We start from the raw sequence: 18,251 nt of genomic DNA on the forward strand, positions 1-18,251 counted from the left end.
ATGCGGTGGGAGGTGCCTACGTAGGAGGGGGAGGAACTGATTGGTAGAGGTTAAGGGGTGTGACGGTGCAGAGGGAATGGGGTAAAATATGGTTAGCTATAAAGGTAATTAAGTCAGTGGTGGTTGGGAATGGGGGTAGGGTAGGGATGCAGAGTGAGCCCGAGTGTAGTGAGGGCAAACAGAGCAGGCAGGTCCAGACTGCAGGAAATGTATACTAGAAAAATAATAAGAGAAGCTGTGAATGCTTCAAATGTGAAGCACAGAGATTCCTGGATTTCATATATGCAAACACACTTCACCAAGTAGTGAATATAATCACTAGGGTCTCCATTATACTGGCTTTTGTGCTCACAAATATAGGAGAGCTCCGCACCCTCCAATGTCTTGTCCTCCTTGATAAGGTCAGACTATAAAGCTGTCTCTTTCAAAATCATATTCAACTCTGTAAAACTATTAAAACTTGTAACAGTTAGGAACTATTCCAAGAAAAATTACCATTTATTAAGTGACAACTTGTCAAAATCCAATGCCCCTCCAAACCTTGAGAACACACCAGCCTATGCTGAATTGCTCTCAGAAGCTCTGTACAACCATGTCAGTGGCTGCATAGATGCTGCTATATCTACCAGAAATAAGCCCAGAACTATCCCCAGAAACAAACCACCCTGGTGGCATCCCAAATTAAGCAGGATATTTAAAAAAGGAAAACAATTATGGCAAAAATCACGAAGGATAATTCCCATAAATATACAGAAATTTTCATCAAACTAAATAAGCAACTAACAGGGCTAATTAGATCAAACAAAGCCAACTTTGAGGTTAAGATGGCCTCCCAGATGAAAGATATCCATAAGGCCTTCTTCAGCTATGTCAGAAACCTAAAGGGCAGCATACAGCAATGTGCTGATCTGGTTGTTAATGATGCCACTTTTACCAAGCCTGGCAAACAGCAAACTTGTTAGAGGACAAATTAAGTTCTAACTTTACCACCTCTCATCCTCAGCCATGCCCCAAACATAACTCCTCCAAATATAACTAGGGGGCCCTGATAACATCCCAGGATACCCCTGAACAGTCTAAAATATGACTTATCAGGACACATTGTGTCATTATTTCATTATAGTCTTAAAACAGGCTTTGTGCTATGTGAATGGAGGACTGTGACAGTTATTCCCCTTCATAATGGAGGACCTTCAACAGGTCTTGAAAACTAAACTACAGACCTATTAGTCTGACTAGTTTTATTTGCAAAGCCATGGCAGAATTATTATGGAAATATCAACAAGGACATGGGAGACCTAGAGAGATTGGATCCATCTCAGTTTGGCATTATCAAAGGAAGACTGTGCTTAATGAATGTGGCAGATTTCTTTGAAATTGTCACTAAGGCAATGAATAAGGAGAAAATGGTGGATACTACTTTTCTAGATCTGGCTAAAACATTTGATACAATATCCCACTACTGCATTATAAACAAACTTATGGAACTAGGTATAAACCCCTCTATACCACACTGGATAGCTAGCTGGATCACTAATAGGACACAGAAGGTTAGAATCAGTGAAGCTATCTCCCATAATGAAGCCAGTCACCGGTCGAGTCCTTCATATTCATTCACCTTTGGCATCTCAGATGTCAAAGCCAATATTAAAAGCCTCTGGCTATCCAAGTTTGCATATGATTGCAAACTGGGAGCAGTCATTGAATCTCCCCAAACAAGAATACTCTTCAGGAAGGTCTAACACAGACAACCACATGGTGCCAAAGCCATGGTTTAAAACTCAGTTCCAAGAAATGCATTATATTACCTTTTGAGAAGTCAGCCACCATAGGTAACTATCAACGAAAATACAAAAAGCTGGGAAGAAAGGAACAGACGCTCGAATAGCTGAATAATTTATTGTAAAGCGCTTTTCGTTTGCCTCCTTTGGCAAACTTCTTCAGACAAAACTAGTGTTAAAAAACAGGCTCTTATATAACAATTGCCATGATCAATTAATCACAATTAAGAGGTGAATACATTTTAAAGCTATACAATCACATAAAAGCTAAACGTCTTGAATTAAGTCCAAATTTTTACGAAACAAGTATAAAGACAAATATAAAAATATAAATATAAAAATATAAAAATATAACAAGGAACATGATTTAATGTGGCAGATTAGGTTAAGTGCTTATCACTATCCAGGGTTGAACGAACACTGTTCAATTTCAAGTATTTTAAAATTATTAAGTTTTAAAAGATGATTATTTAGTGTGATTCAACCAAGCATTAATTTTTACAAGTTAGCACATACAATTTTGTCATTTTTGTACAGTATCCATTATTATATTGAGTATTTGTTGGTTACTAGTTAATATGTTTGTTTTTATATTTTTATATTCGTCTTTATACTTGTTTCCTAAAAATTTGGACTTAATTCAAGACGTTTAGCTTTTATGTGACTGTATAGCTTTAAAATGTATTCACCTCTTAATTGTGATTAATTGATCATGGCAATTGTTATATAAGAGCCTGTTTTTTAACACGAGTTTTGTCTGAAGAAGTTTGCCAAAGGAGGCAAACGAAAAGCCCTTTACAATAAATTATTCAGCTATTCGAGCGTCCGTTCCTTTCTTCACAGCTTTTTGTATTTTCGTTGGTTGTTTTACTTTCCTAGTTAATACCATAGGTAACTATGTCAGAAATAAAACACCCCTAAAATTTGATTCACTAGTCAGGGATCTAGGAACTCTTGTAAATAGTAACCTAGCCTTTGACTTACTGCATCTAAAGTAGTAAGAAAATCCTTCTGCATTGCTCAACTTATAAGCAAAGGCATGGCATCTATGTCTAGAGAGGTCATCATACAACTGTACTTGCCCCTTATCAGACCAGTGATAGAATATAATGCCCCCTCCGGTATGTACCTGATCAGACACACACAGTAACTGGAACATCCACAATGGCTCCTTACAAAAGGAATACAGAGAGTCAACACAATGTCCTATGCTGATCACTTTAAAACCCTGTCTCTTTGCTTAGTATCATACAGATGTTTGAGAGGTGATGTTGCCTGGCATAAAAGACATCCCTGTATCCTGTTTTGATGAACCTTTAGCACATCCATAAAACAAACATCACGACAACTAGATTAAAAGACACAAATTTTGCTTCTGACATAAATAGGATATTTTGTAGAGACAGATATGTTTTTCTGAGAATTCCACTTCTCTAGAACAGGCCCCCACCCATCTGAAGCAGAGTTCCTCCCTATCCCTGTTTAAGTGCAACCCAACATGATGGACAGAGACAGTCAGAAAATCACCACCTATGTAAATCAAATTTTTGGGTAACATTTGGGTTGCATAGCTAGGCTTATTAGCACCCTAGTGGTCATTAGCCTAGTATATGGCTATGACCCTATGTCCCTATTATACTACATTTTAAGGTGTGCTGCAATTCTTTGCCATTTGTTCTTTATTTTTCATGATCTGGGGACGTATAATTACAGGTTCTTTACTTCCCCTATTGAACATTATTTTTTACCTGCCCTTGCACTGGCCAAGTAGCTTAGATATCAATTCCCCATTATTTGGTAACAAAACACCTTACCAGTGTACTACTAAGCACAAACATACACCCTGCAGTTCAACCACTGAATGACTATACATCACAAGCAATGATGATAGGATCAATAGGAAATAAGCCCACATGCAATGAAACCCTGTTTACAGAATCAAAACAGACTTTTCCTGAACTAAAATTACAGAAAACATCTGTAACATCAGCAAATGATGTGAACTATCTCTGAGATCTCACAAAGAAATGAAATAATTGACAGTTTCTAATGCCAGTTATTTTCCTACTATTGCTTACACAAATTCCAGTTCAGGCACAAACTCATAAAATAATATGACATGGTGAATAGAACTTTGATCACCACTACTGATTGCCTAGGGGAGGTTGACGTCTGGGACCATTCAGTGGGCATTTGGTGATCAGCCCCACAGTGAAACATCCTTGCCCAGCTGTTTTCACTTCTTAGGTTCATAGGTTCATACTAGGGTATCTACCCTAGGGCATTTATAAGCCTAGCCAGAGTGTGTTTGGCTTTCGCCACCCATTTTAAATTAATTTTGCTATGCCTTTTTTCGAGGTTAGTATACTGTGCCTCTGTCTAACAGTGACACAGAAGTGATACCCGGGGTATAGGTTCATACTAGGCTATCTGCCCTAGGGCAAATAAACAACCTCTGCTAGGCTTGAACCCAGAACCATATACACCATAGCCCAACTGATTTACCTCTAAGCCATCTCAGATATTTAGATCTTATTTAATCAGTGAACTGAATGTTATAGCAGGATTTTACTGCAGACAGTAGGATGTGGCAATCAGTTTAGTTGATAAAGTGGGTTATCGAGAGCCTTAGAAAACATACATAATCATTTGGCTTCATACTAAAACAGGCATATGCCCTAAGTAAATAATAGTAATAGTATTAAATTGTGTATATTGTTCCAACTAACATTCAAGATTACTACACATGTGTATAATATACAAGTTACACAGAAAATGACAACATTTAATAATACAACTAGGGTATAGAGGTAAATCAGAAGTAAGAAATATGAAAAGTGGATGCAGTGCTTACCTTGTCTGTTTCCACTAATCTTTTCTATATGTTTTAATTAGTGCTATGTTTCATAGGTTATTCCTGTGTTAGGTTAAGATGAGTCGAAGTTAATTAATTGCAAATCTGCTTCCAGGGTGCTTTGAGAACAGAAAAATCCAGCAGAACATTGTCACACTGGCTGTGAACTTAATTAAGGAAGAGACTTAGACATATGAAGGATACAACAATGTGAGGCCACATATCCAATGTTCAGGGGAGGTGTTTTCAGATCTATACAGCTGCTCATACATGCAAGTTAGAAGGAACAGTGCCTCCTGGCAAGGATTCTAGGGAACTGAAGGGTATATATGGCATTGTTTGATAGTGTACAGCATATTTAATGTATATGCATGCTGTGGTACAAGATAGCAGTTTAATACTCAGAGATGGGAGTAAGGGTTGCTAGATTCTTGATATTACTTCTATGGTACTGCTGTCTATCTCGATCAACAAAAAGTGCTGTATAACTGTGACTACAGATTAAAGATTTAAAATGTTATTTTAGATATCACATATAATGTGTGTGTGTGTGTGTGTGTGTGTGTGTGTGTGTGTGTGTGTGTGTGTGTGTGTGTCATTGTTTGGAGATATATTTCTCTCTCTCTCTCTCTCTCTCTATATATATATATATATATATATATATGGCGGTGGTGGTGCTGCGGTAGCGTTATCGCCTCACAATTAGATGTTGCCCGTTCAATTCTCAGTTAGAGCATCTTCTGTGTGGCGACATGCATAAAATGGGTGTTCCTTCGTTGAAGGTTGTGCGTTAGGCCTGGCAAGCTAGCACGTAAAAATCTACTGCCAATCATTAGCGGACCGGAGTTCTGCTGTGGCGACCCCTAGCTGGGAAAAGCCGAAAGACACAAAAAAATGGATACGTAAATATATATATATATATATATATATATATATATATATATATATATATACCACATTCCACATCTTGGTGATAGTGTTTCTGGTTTCCCATTGTGGAAATAACCTTCATTGTGTTAAGATTCATTTCACTTGGGAGAGTAATTGGCATCTTGTGACTGAGCCTGAGCTTTGACTGCAGGCACTGTGAACTAACATCAGGTGGCACAGTGCCTGGGCAATTGTTTTGGGCAAGGCTTGTAAAGGCTCCAGGCCCATTAGCCTAGTACACACCTATGAACCTATGAACTCTATGCCTAATATGAGGAGCCCATCTCTTTCTAGGCAGCAATGTCCAGTCATATATTCTGCCACAATTTTCTATGTAGGGGTAGTGGGCTTCCCTTATGAATATGTGCAACCCACTTCACTCTGAGGCCAGCAGTGGGCACAGTGTCCTCACTGAAAACTGATGGCAAATATGGCATGTTTGTAGATCCTTGCACTGTCTCTATCCTCAGCTCATTTCAAACTGTACACATTTTTTGCAGCTGCACAAGTAGTCTGAAGCTGGTTATGTCTCCTATATCCTCAGATGTGTATGTACAGAACACTGATTACAGCAAAGGTGTGTAATCTGTTTGCATGTAGCATTGTGGTGTCCAAGTATGTACATGCTTCATGTGACTGCAGTTGTATACACTCTGCATGTTTCCACATAAGTAGCAGTCGTTTACTTTACCTTATTTTAAGATAGAGCCGGATATGTTTTAGTCAATTTGTGTTTCACAGACATGAATGGATGTGTTTTTGTTTTCATCGTGGATTGTTTAATCCTGTATATAATTTTGCAGTTCAATGACTGCAATATATAGCCATCCTTGCTATCATTCTGTGATACACACCTTTCTCTGTGGCTTTCTTCTATAGTTATCACTAATACTGTCATTATTTTGCTTTTCATCTAAACCCAAAAGACCAGAGATCATCAAAATTGCAGGACTTTGAGTTTCTAAATTTAGACTCAGCTTAAGTGTACTGTATTTTACTTTGCTAGTGTCATTTTATAGAAATACCCTGGCTCCTAAATTTAGTTTTAGGTCAAGCATACACTTACACTTGTCTATTCAGATGTATGGAAATTCCCTGTGTTAATATATACTTTTTTCTTAGGTATACTGTAGTTTCAGTCCAGCCCTGTTATCACACCTGATGGAAACTATTCAATACAGCTGTAGGTATTATTTTGTGTATATTTGCTGTAGCTTCAATAGATATTGAATCACTGTTTCACTGAAGCTTCTTCAAACTGCTTTATGAAACTAAGTCTTAATTTCAGTAGACTTGAGATGCATGTTCAGCTGAAAAGAAGACTGTGATTGAGCCATTTAGATATGTGAGAAATAAAAGTCATGGAACTCATTTATACTGTTCCTTTTTACAACACACACACACACACACACACACACACACACACACACACACACACACACACACACACACACACACACACACACACACACACACACAAACAAACAAACATGCAACACACATACACTTTAGGTCTGCAAAATTTATATTTCTCTCTCTGTCTCTCAGCCCTGTGCCCATCTCAAAACACACACACGCGCACACACACGCACACACACACACACACACACACACACACACACACACACACACACACACACACACACACACACACACAAGCCCCCCCCCCACACACACACACAAATGACTTGGCTTCCATTCTCAATGCCAGGAACAGATCAAGGTTTGCCACCCACAACATCTTTATTGGACCCATTTATTTGTCCATATGGTTCTGTCATAGGAGAAGAGATAAATGTTTATGATCACACTTTTCAAATAGGTTACACTTGGGCTTTTGGGAGGAATAACTTTTGTTTTAGTTTTGTCTCACCTTTAGTTCTTGTATTCCAATTTCTGGCATGTAATAATTTCACATTCTGGCTAGGCTTATAAATGCCCTAGGGCAGATAGCCTAGTATGAACCTATGAACCTATGAACCTAATTGTTTTATTTTTTTGTTAGCTTAGTTAGTCAGGGAGAGCAGGCAAGCATGTCAGCAGAGGAGTATGGCAAGCTGACAATGATACAGTTGGCTGAAAGTTGCCAGGCTAAAGGACTTGTGCATGCCAACCTGACTAAAGCAGACATTATTGCAGCCTTAGTCACAGCTACATCACAGAATCGCAACCAGGTGGACAATCAGACTGGACTTGGAGATGTAAAACTGTCAGAAAATGGACAACGCAGCCATTCCACAGTGGACTTAAAAATCCATTTGGAGCTAAAGAGACTTGAGCTAGAGGCCAGGCATTTGGAAATAGAAGCAGTAGAGAAACTGAGATGTCTTGCGGCTGAAGAAAATGAGAAACTGTGATGTCTGCAGGCTGAGGAGAAGGAGAGGCAGAGGCAACATGAAAAGGAGATGCCGACTCTTCGCAAGAGTCATGGAGGTAATGAGGAAGGGAGTAACAGAACCCCAGAAGCCACAAAGGTCAGGAAATTTCTTCCACAATTCACAGAGGTGGAAAATTTGATAGTTTCATTAATATGTTTGAGAGGGTTTGTAAACAGTATAATGTTGACCAAGGGCTCTGGGTACAGTTCCTGACCACCTTACTCCATGGTGAAGCTGTAACTGTAATTTCTAAACTGTCTAATAATGATTCTTTAAATTATAATGTTGTAAAGAACTGTGTACTAGAATTTTTAAAGTTAACACCTGAAGTTTATAGGAAAAAGATTTGTGAGCATAGATGCAAGGCAGATGAAAGTGTGCATGAATATGTTGCAGTTATTTTCATAGGTGGGTGAGTGCATGTCAGGTCATCACTTTTGAAGGGCTGTCAGACATTTATTGTAGATGAGTTGGGGAAGAAGGGAGACCTATACCTAGCAAGCAGGGCATCACTGCACAGGCAAGGAACACCCAGTGCTGTTCATGGGTCTAAGGAAACCCATGGTGGGCAGCCTAGACTGCCCCAACAAAGGCCACCAGTAGCAGGGGGAAGCCACTAGTCCAGGTACACATCCAGGACCAAGGGTTAAATGTTTTAAATGCAACTAGTGGGGCTATGTAGCATATAGATGTCCACGGAGGCAAGGTAGGGTACAAAAGGTGGGAGAGCCAGTAAGTGGGAATGACAAAATGCCAGTAGTAAGTTGTCTTGAGACAGCATGGGCATCAAACTACCACAATAGCTATATCCTATATTAGTGAATAGGAAAGATGCCATGGCTAAGAGAGACAGAGCCTCTGACATAACCATTGTGAAGCCTGCAGTGGTTACAGAGGAACACTACTTACTTGGGCAGTCTACTCCAGTAAGAGCTTTAGGAGGGACCCCATTCCAAATACCTTTGGCTAGGGTTCACCTTGACTGGGAGGGTGGAAAAGGAAGCAAGCAAGTATGGGGTGTTTGAGGATATCCCTGCAGCTGTCCTGATAGGGAATGATTTTGATGATGCCATACCCTGTGTGCATGCAGTTACATGTAGTCTGGCTTGGAGACAAGCATGTGGTCTGGTAACCTGGGGGAGACCCAGACAGACTGCACACTTGGAGCCAGGACTGGTGAGGTGGTTACTTCAGGGAGCGAGCTACCCTGTAGCAGTGAGATTGAAGGTGAGCCATAGCTGCTTGTGGGTACTGATGTTCCCTTGGGCAGAGTGACTGCAAGGGCAGAGATGAGTAGTAGTACCCAGGCTGACAGTGAGGCATGGATTTTAGAGGATACCAAAATTCCTGTGGAAGGGCTCAGCTCTCAGACCCTATTACAAGGCCTGAGGGAGGTAGCTAGTGAGGTACCTGATTCTCAAGGGAAGGGGGAATCTGTATACTGGGTCCAAGGGTTACTGTATAGAGAATGGACCCCTGAGACAGGGCTCGTGGGTGAAAGAATACAGAAGATGATAGTGCCTAGCGCCTACCATCTGGCACTTCTAGCCATAGCCCATGATATTCCCTTTGCAGGTCATATGGGCTTAAAATGTACAGAGAGATGTATTATGCAGAATGTTTATTGGCCTAGAATTTCCAGAGATGTAGTAGGGTACTGCGAGACCTGTGAGCAAGGTAGGCAAGGCAGGAGACAAGGTGAAAGCTCCTTTGATGCTTTTGCCTGTGATTGCAGAGCCATTTCAGAGGGTAGCTATGGATATTGTGGGGCCTCTGAGTACCCCACGTTCCACAGGGGAAAAAGTATATCCTAGTGGTAGTAGAGTATGCTAACAGATACTCTGACACAGTGGTTCTGTCCTCCATTGAAGCAGAAAAGGTGGCAAATGGTTTGCTAGATTTTTTTCAGCAGGGTAGGTTTTCCAAAAGAAATACTGACTGACAGAGGTGCCAATTACACTTCAGACCTGCTGGTTTGTCTGTAGAAATACTGTGGGGTGAAGTACCTAAAGACCACCCCCTACCATCCCCAGACTAATGGTCTTGTTGAGAGGTTAAATTCTACACTCAAGTCCATGCTATGGGCCTTTGCAAACCAGTTCAAGAGGGAGTGGGACAAATATTTGCCCCATCTGTTGTTTTCGTACAGAGAGGTGCCCCAGGAATCCACAGGTTTTTCACCCTTTAAGTTGCTGTACAGGCATAGAGTGAGGGGACCTCTAGATTTCATTTGAGATCAGCGGGGGGGTGTGTATGAATCCCACAAGGAGTCTATTGTGGCATATGTCCTAAACCTCAGGAAAAGGCTCAGGGAACTTATGAGCTTGGCCCAGGGGGGACCTGGCAGAAGCCCAACAGCAGAAAAAGGTCTGGTATGACAGGAATGCTCAATGTTGAGAGTATGATGTAGGGCAGCAGGTAATGGTTCTCATTCCTGTCAGACACAACAAGCTGCAGGCAGCTTGGGAGGGACCCTATAAGGCAGTAAGAAATGTCAGTGATGTTAACTATATGGTAAAACTGCTAGACAGAAGGTAGTGGCAGAAATTTTATCATGTGAACATGATAAAACATTATCATGATAGGGAGGCCCTTGTGCTGAGTATTTGCAGTGGATTGCAGGAGGAGTCTGAGGGGGGATCTGATGACTAAGTGAGGCTCGGACTGACACCTCTGTGGAAGGGGTCTCAGCAGCTATCCCCTACCCAGGTTTGAGAAATCTGCGCAGTGTTACTGGAGTTTGGGGACATGTTCACTGGGACACCAGGGTCCACTCACCTGATGCAGCACCATGTAGATACAGGACCCCAAAGGCCTATTAAGCAGGCCGCTATTAGGGTGCCTGAGAGAGTCAAACAGATTCTGAGGGAACAGGTACAGGAAATGTTGGAAATAGGGGTAATTCAGGAGTCCAGCATTTCCTGGGCCTCCCCAGTGGTGCTGGTACCAAAGAAGGATGGCAACACCAGGTTCTGTGTGGACTACAGTAAATTAAATAGTCACACAGAGTCAGATGCTTACCCCATACCTAGGACAGATGAAGCCATAGAGCAGTTGGGTGGGGCTAAGTATGTTACCACTATTGGTCTTACCAAGGGTTACTGGCAGGTGCCCTTGACTGCCAGTGCTAGAGAGATGTCAGCCTTTGTGACCCCTAGTGGCTTGCATGAGTTCACAAAGATGCTCTTTGGGATGAGAAATGCACCAGTGACATTCCAGAGGCTGCTAGATCATATGCTAGCAGGAGCAGGAGACTTTGCCTTTGTTTACCTAGATTATATTGCCATCTACAGCCATTCCTGGCAAGAGCACCTTCAGCATGCCAGGGAGGTGCTGGGCAGACAACAGAGAACAAGGTTGACCATTAAACCCAGCAAGTGTCAGGTGGATATGGCAGAAGTCTCCTTCCTTGGACATAGAGTGAGGAGTGGTAAGATCAGGCCAGATAACCACATCACCACAACAGTCAGGATATCCTTCTATGTGGCACACCTCATCACTAAGGGCTTTTCATCCAGAAAAAAGGAGGTCATTGTCCCACTGTACTCATCCCTCATTAGACCCATTGTAGAGTCCAGTGCCCCATTTGGTATGCACCTCACAAGATATCTGCAACAGCTGGAAAGGCTGCATAAATACTTCACTAAAAGAATCACAGGCCTAAAGCAGATGACCTATACTGACCATCTAAAAAACCCCAGCTATACTCTGTGGCATATCGTCTACTCAGAGGTAATCTCTGCTTAACATACAAGGCCATGTCAAACCCTGAGCTGTTGGATATACTCCACTTAAAGAAATCCCATCCCTCAGAGCCACACGCTCCAGGGATCTAAACCTTGTCATCAAAATGAACAAAGCATGCTGGAGGGATAGGTTCTTGACCCAGAGACTCCCCATACTCTGGAATAGACTGCCCATACATGTCAAGCATAGCCCTTCCTTAGCCCTCTTCAAAAGGAACCTTGACAATTGAATGGGAGATAGGAAATTCACCCTGGGGATCATGTCTGTCACCCTTTTAGACAGGGGTCCAGGGAAGTAAATATTGTGGGAAGAAATATCCAGGGAATTGTTATGGCTAGGCTTGTATAGGACCTAGGGCCGATAGCCTAATACCAACCTATGAACCTATGAACCATTCAGGCATGGCCTGCCCCTGTTACCAAAAAGCAGGGGAGGACATTCTTAGGGACAGCAGGGTACTACAGAAAGTTTGTCCCAAGTTATAGCACCATAGCTGCTTCCCTCACAGACCTGACAAGGAAAACAGGCCAAATAAGGTAGTGTGGACCCCAGCATGTGAGTAGGCATTCCAGAAGCTTAAAGGAGCTTTGGGAGGACTCCCTGTGTCATCCAGTCCAGATTACAACAAAGCATTTGTTGTGTAAGTGGATGCTTTGAACCATAGGGTGGGGGCTGTACTCAGTCAGGTTTCTTCTGAGGGAGAAGAGCACCCAGTGGTTTAACTCAGTTATAGGCTCCAACCCAGGGATGAATGATATGCAGCTGTAGAAAAGGAATGCCTAGCCATAGTGTGGGCACTGCAGAAACTTCTGCCTTATCTGTATGGAAGTAAATTTACTGTAGTTACAGACCACAATCCCTTAACATGGCTACATTGAGCCAACCAACAAAATGCCAAATTACTAAGGTGGAGCGTAGGGTTGCAAACATATAATATGACACTGCAGCACCACAGTAGGGTTAGCAATGCCAACGTAGATGGGCTCTCAAGACAGGGAATGGTGTAAGGTATTCCCAGATAGGTTCAACCCTCTCAAGCAATATTTCTCAAGGATCACTTGAAAAACTAGCTTGAGTTTTTTTTTTGGGGGGGGGGGTTGTGACACTGCCAACCCAGCTATCTGGAACTTTGTGGATAATCATATGTCATTTGTGAATATTAATATGATTCGTTTGCTTGCAATACAAATGTAAGAGAACTGTATGTTATGTACTGAGCTTCAAGAATGCAACCACAGTGTACCTATTGGAAAAGAACAGAAATGTATATAAACTATATACCTGTGCAAATGTATGTTTTAATAGTAGAAGCTGGAACATACAGAGTTAACTTGCAAAACTTCAAGAAAATAAGTCGAAAAGTAAAGTGTTTTACTATTGTGTTATCTTGGTTTCAGTGCAGCAAGCAGACACTAGAGGTTTTCCTAATGTCTTGAAACAGAAATAATTACTAGGTTTCAAATGTAAAAGTGTTTAATTGTTTTACGACTTCAAGTTCTGAGCAAACATCTGAGAGATATGTACTTCTCACACAGAGATGATAAAAGTCTTAGTTTCTGTTAGTCTGGGAACTGAAAGCAGATGACAAAGAGTGTCACTCAGGCTAACCCAGCAGTAATATGTGATATTAATTTAGGAACTCTCTCAGAGAGAAAGACTGGGCATTTTGTATCTTGTCATGGACCTAGCAAGAACATCCATTCAGCACTTCTGTATCTGCCTTCCTCTGTAGGTACGTCTAGGGTACAGTAATTTCTCTTGATATAGATAGAAATGTAGTAAAGATTAGTTTAGATGTTTTCTGTATTTATTTGAGACAGTCCTGCAATGTTGTTTTAAAATATTGTGATTCTAAACTCTGTAGTCACTGTGTTGATTGAGTATTGTCTTGTTCTTTTATTTATTATTAAATAAATTTAAACCTATCTTTATGGCTGATATTTGTGAGACATATTTAAGCTCCTAGAGTACTTGCATATGTATTTGGTGACACTATATAAGCCACTTCAATAGCATTGCTCTTGGTCACACTTACATTTAGATAATAGTAACATTACACAGTAGGATTGGGCACCATTTGTAAGGGCCTTAGAGTAGCTGATAAGTAGTGGTTGGTGGCAGTGATAACTACCTTATACTCTGGGCAGAAGGGGGCATAGCTAGTAAATGTGTGCCAGTCTTCCCCACAAGTTTCTGTATGTTTGCATATAAATCAAATCTCAAAGTGTGTGTGCATGTGTGTGTGTGTGTGTGTGTGTGTGTGTGTGTGTGTGTGTGTGTGTGTGTGTGTGTGGGTGTGTGTGTGTGTGTGTGTGTGTGTGTGAGCTTCTTGAGTAGGGACACAAACACTGGTTGGACAGAGAGGGTGCTGGAGGATTTGGCTTTACCACTCAGCTGAGATCTTAACACTATAGCTGTGCCAGTGGGGAGTCTTATTGGGGATCTGGAGAAAGAGGCAGAAACCAGCCCCAGACTGACTGTGATCGTGTGCTCTTAAGGGAAATTCTACTTTACTGTGTGTGTGCTTGTAATCCTCACATTGTGTACGTCCCTCACTGGTGGTAGTGGTGAGGACTGAGGCTCCTTGATTACTGGGCCAGTGCAGGGGCATTACACACATATCAAAAAGCTTAGTGAAAGATTACTGACTGAGAGCAGTAAGTTAAATAATCAGTGATTCAGCTGTTTTTTTTCTCCTCCAGTTTTTCCACCCATTTGTTTGAGATGTAATATAAAGAACATTGGAATGTTTGTAAGAAAGAATTTTGGACAATGGATGAGATACATTTAAGTATTACAATATCTTTCTTTCTTTTTTCATTAATTCATGTACTGAGTTAAAGCTCTAGCCCATATGGACATTTTTCAAGCACAGCCCTGGGTTTGCAACCAAACATTTCTGAAAAAAAAAGCCATCTCAACATCTATTTAGGCAAACAGTACAGAAAGTCCAAACAATAAGCTAACCTATGATTGTCAAGCATGAAGTTAAGAATTATGTTACCATTATTAAAAGATGGGATTAACTCATTTCTGAGAAATTGGTTCAGGCAAAGTATGCAGAATCAACACATTTCAAAGAAATAAAAGAAGCTGATATAGCAAATGTTGAGAGTAAAACAAAGTTTGATACTTAAGTACATTAAATGTCAGACAATACATGTTCCACAAAACTATATTAGATCTATAGAGTAAAAGGAATATTGGAGCCTGATTGAGTTTAGGAGTGAGAGGGAATATGCAGCTGAGGAAGCAGAAAGAAAACAGAGAATAAGTACCTAGATATTATGAGGATAGAAGAAGAGGGGAATCAAGGAAAAAATGGTGAAGCAACAGGGAGAGAGAGTGGTAAGTAGGATAGACGTGAAAGGAAGTAAGCATTATAGAATGTATAGTGAGTATGGATGAGGATAGGATGTATGCAATAAAGTAGGATGAATAATCATTGATGTGATTGGACTGCTTTTGAAGTATTCACACTGGACTTCCTTGTGGAGATGGTTTTTCATACCCAGAATTTGCTAAAAAAGAGGATGGTCTTTATACTTTGTGGAAACGATTCTCAGAATTTAGGTGTGAGGATTGAGAAAGAGTGATTGGTGTATTTTGGTCTAGAATTCGGGGGTTGTAGGTAGTTTCAGACTTCAAATCCTTCAGAAAATGTATGCTAATGCAAAATTTAAGTATTTTAGAGCAGTTTTTTTAATTGTCCCCGAGTTTGGAACTTTTGTTCCCCATTATTATTTGGCTTCTTCCTTGATTCATGAGTTAATATGTTGAGAGCTATGGTAGAGAGTTCAGTCTGAAGTTAGGGTATATTTAGACACAACTGTTTTAGGAAGGAAAAAATCATGGCGGCCTTCCTACTAGCAGGAAATTAGTCTTGGCAGAGACAGACAGAGCGAGACCAAAAGTGTGAGTTAAAGAATATCAAATGAATTATTTGTAGGCAGGCACTATTAAGACTACCATATTCAAGTGATTTTATTAAGAGGAGAAGAATGTACCTACAGGTCACTTTCATAAAATGAAATAGAGTAAAGCAATGATGTTTTTCATATGTATCATTATTTCATTTATCGTCTTTAGGATCTCTGGAAAAATTGCAGTGAAATGACAAGCCATATTTCCAAGCTTTACAATACCCTTGCATGTGATCTGATGTTTGACTTTTAGGGGTATCAGCATATTCCGGGCATAAAGGCAAATGTCAGTCTAAATGATCTTTAGTTGTACTTCCCTGGCACAGGGCAGTTTGCTTCACACTGTATGATGTCATTAGCCAGTTGGTGGCTCAGGTATCAACCATCTAGACCATCCAGAGCTGGGTAGATAGGTACACCACTGGGGAACATTTATTTATTTATTTTATTGGAAAATTTTGAGCATTATATATTGGAGTGAGGTGATTGTGGAAAAAAGGATTACGGCTGCTCCAAGAATGAAAACAATAAGTATGCACGCATACATCAAATTTATGTTAAACGTGGAAAATATGGATAGATTCCAGCTGTTCAACTCTAATCCTTTATTTTTATTTATACCAGAGAAAGAAGATATAATTGTAGAAATAGTAAAATAAGATGCTTTAGGTTATTGTGTGTTAGGGTCAAGATGTATTCATTTTAGGTTATGTTTGGATGATTATGACATTTTTTTCCTTTGTATCACCACCTAAACACATCTCATTTGGAAGAACCCTCTCACTGACAAATGAGTATTTAAATAGGAGTCTAAAGATGCCTCACTTGCCATTAAGTTAAATGGGTCTTTTTGAGAATAAGCCATGTAAAGTCACTAGGTTTTGAGGATGCTGTTAACATGACATTACTCAAACATGTCTCCTAATCCCCCTGCACTGAGGAAGCCTTACTAGTTAAACCTCTAGCTAGGTTACCTGTAACCATTGGCAGTCCCCAGACTGGCACCCCTTAACGTGAAGTTAACTCAATATTGAACTGTAGCAAATTGCTTATGCAAGTTCCTCTCTACAATTACTGAGACACTGTGCTACTTAATACATTTATTGAAAAGACCAAGTTATCTCCTGCAGCCTCATAAATGAATGCCAACTTGTGTCCAGGGCAGTTTCCCCTTCACCCCAACCTAGTTATGGCTTTGGGTTCTACATGATTTTCAGGCCTGCCAAGAATCATGTGCAGATCAAGCAGTGGTATCCCTGGTTGCTGCCAATGGGGGTAAATGGTTCTGGCCTTTAACACTCTTCTCAATGACAGAGAAAGTAGGATCTTATACTGATTTGAATGTAGGATTTACTCATCTGCAGCCTTGACTTTTATGTATCTGAATTGTCATATGCACATAACAAAATATAAACATGAAGTCTTCCATCACCTAACAGAGATGGTGGCTGCCATTAAGTGTGGGTATGATGCTGTGGAAGCAACATTCAGGACAGCAGCAACAATGGGGTCAGTGATCAGGAGGCATGCCTGTCTGAAGTTATGGCTGCAGCCAGAGGACATGAAAAATACAGCTTGTTAATGCACCCTTAGACAAAGACCTACTTTTCTGTTCTTCATCTCTTGTGAGATTTAAATATGTGGAGTAAAGGATGTAGACACTGAAACATTTGATCCCTCATCCAATACTGATTTACAATAGAAACCATCCTTCTATCCAATACCGATTTGTAACAGAAATCATCCCTCCAAACACTGACCCTTCCCACTGATATGCTAAGACAAAGAAGGAAAAAGTTAATTTTTTTTTAGAAAATATGTCAAGGAAATCATAAAAAGAGGCATGAGAGCCTTAAATAACATGCAAGTGACAAGGAACATTTATGGTTATATCCCTTTTCTTTGTACTGCCATTAAAACAACATCTAGCCCCTAGATCCTCAAATCCCCAGCAAGACTAGAGGTCACCTAGCCCTATTTGTAAAATATTGGGAACTTGTCATTAAGGAGAGATATGTGTTTGTAATCCGGGGATGCAAACTTCAAGTTATGTCTGTCCATACCTTCTGTGGGAGGTCTTTTTTTTTAAGCAGGGAGAGTTATAGCTCTAGATAGTAAAAGAGGTAAATATGTATACAGTGTTATAGACATGCATCCCTTTTGCATCTATAAAAGAGAGGGATGAATTGTTTGAGTTATTGAAAGGATATTGAAAATAAAATTAATGTGGATTTTAATTGTGGGTTATGAAAATGTACAAAACTTTCGGTAAACTTTAGAATGTGATATTAGGCAGGTTAAAGAAGAAGTTATGAAATGTGGTTGTTTACAGAATGTAGAAGAGTGGACACATAAAAGGGATACTTTATGTACAGATTTTTTTTAATGTTTTCTAACTGTGTAATAGTAGTTAATGGTGGTAAAATTGTTAATAATTTTCTTGGATCACATTTAAGTTGACTGTGGGGAGGATAATAAGGGTATAATAGAAGGAAAAGGAATTAAAAAATTAATAATGAAGAATATTGAATGTTGCCTGTTGGAAAATACACTATTTGTCTATTTGAACATAAAATTATGACAAATTTATATGGATAACTGAGCAAATGGTGGGTGCAATATAGGAAGAATTTTAAAA

This window comes from Protopterus annectens, chromosome 4.part0 (assembly GCF_019279795.1).
Source record: "Protopterus annectens isolate FY-2018-M chromosome 4.part0, PAN1.0, whole genome shotgun sequence".
In the NCBI taxonomy this organism is placed as follows: Eukaryota; Metazoa; Chordata; order Ceratodontiformes; family Protopteridae; genus Protopterus; species Protopterus annectens.